This window comes from Nannospalax galili, unplaced genomic scaffold, assembly GCF_000622305.1.
Source record: "Nannospalax galili isolate Female #2095 unplaced genomic scaffold, S.galili_v1.0 scaffold63, whole genome shotgun sequence".
Lineage (NCBI taxonomy): Eukaryota > Metazoa > Chordata > Mammalia > Rodentia > Spalacidae > Nannospalax > Nannospalax galili.
In genome coordinates, this window is record NW_008355272.1 from 4589087 (window position 1) to 4590807 (window position 1721).

A 1721-nucleotide genomic window follows, 5' to 3' on the forward strand; every position below is an offset into this window, starting at 1 on the left:
ATTTTTACACTGCATCTTTATTTGGGCCGACTCACTTTCCCTCCTGCGCACTGGGCTCCTAGCCTGGTGGAAGATTGGAAGTCTAGGAATATACTCAATGTGGATTCAATTCAAGCTCACTGGAGCCCTGGGTGACATGGTTACTATGTGTATACATTCATTTCTGTCCTGCATTTTACTTTCGAGCATCTGACAGATACAGAAGGTGAGAGATGGTAGATCCATAGCTGCCGTCTGGAAGGAAAATGCCTCCATTGTCCAATCCAATTTACATTTTGGAGGGTTGTGATATTTTTTTACTTACAGTTTCATGTTTTATGCTTTTTTTTTTTCTGGTAGCCACCTCAAATTTCATGTGGAAAGGCATGGTGATGATGTATTAGTAAGTAAATACCCCTAAGCATATGCATAACACGAGCCTGAGAAAAACCTGCTGGCTGCCACAGCACCTTTCCTGGGAGCACAGGAGGAGGAATACTTTGCAAAAGCTGATTACAGCAGGTCAGAGTCTCTGGGCAAGCTCCCTTGAAGTGTCTCAGTGTGAATAAGAGCTGAAGAGATAGGACACAAAAAAGATGGAGCCGCTGAGGTGGCTCGCGGTCTCCTTTTGGACCACCTCCTGCCCTGCTATCTGCCTTGTACTGGGTGGTAAAAGTGGCATACTCTTGGCGTACCTTTTGTCTAGAAAATCCTGACTTAGCCCAAAGTGATCCAGAGTGACTCTCAGCAAATAGCCCAGTGCTGAGGTGGCTCGTGGTCTCCTTTTGGACCACCTCCTGCCCTGCTATCTATCTGCCTTGTACTGGGTGGTAAAAGTGGCATACTCTTGGCGTACCTTTTGTCTAGAAAATCCTGACTTAGCCCAAAGTGATCCAGAGTGACTCTCAGCAAATAGCCCAGGTGAGCTCTTCAGGAGATCCTTACTTTGCTTGGGATCCATGAACAACTCGGGTCAGTTAGAGACAACATCCTATGAGGGAGGGGCTGGAGATGGGAGAAGGGGACACATAGTTCCTAGCTCTGTGTGCAGAAACTGCCCTCTTTGGGATGTATGGTTCCCTTGAGCTGGAGAAGCCTCCTCACATAATTGCTTATCTGCTTTGATCCTCCTCTTCTCAAAACCTTACAGATCAACCACTCAGAGGTGGGTGCCATGGGGATGACTCAGGAGGAAAGAACAGATCTCAGGTCAGCCTGTCCTAGAAAAAAGAAAGCAACACAGGGAAGAAAGTCCAAAAGCAAGTTCTCCAAAGTGCTGGCTAAATGAAGGGAAGGAATGCAGATGTCTTTCATAACCCCAGATGTGTCAGCGGCTATAAAATAAATACTATTTCTGGGTGATTTCTAAGGTTTCTTTCTCAAGAAGTAGGAACAAATCTCCAAAATAAAACTAATTTAATCTTAAACAGCTCGTGTATCAGCAGAGCTGTTTCCTACAGCAACCTGCAGAGCCAGAACACAAAAAGCGCAGGTCAGTTCAGGACGTCTGAGTCACTAACAGATAAGGGTGTTGGAATAGTTGGAAACATCTACCAAGCAGTATCTCTGCATATGTGCCTGTTCATGTATGGAGGCCAGAAGTAATATTGGATGTCTTCTATCACTCTCCACTGTATTTTTTGAGACAGGGTTTCTCACTGAACCAGTAGCTCACCTATTCAGCTAAACTAGCAGGTAGGCGAGCTTCAGGGACCCACCTGCCTGAGCCCCCCAGTGCTGGC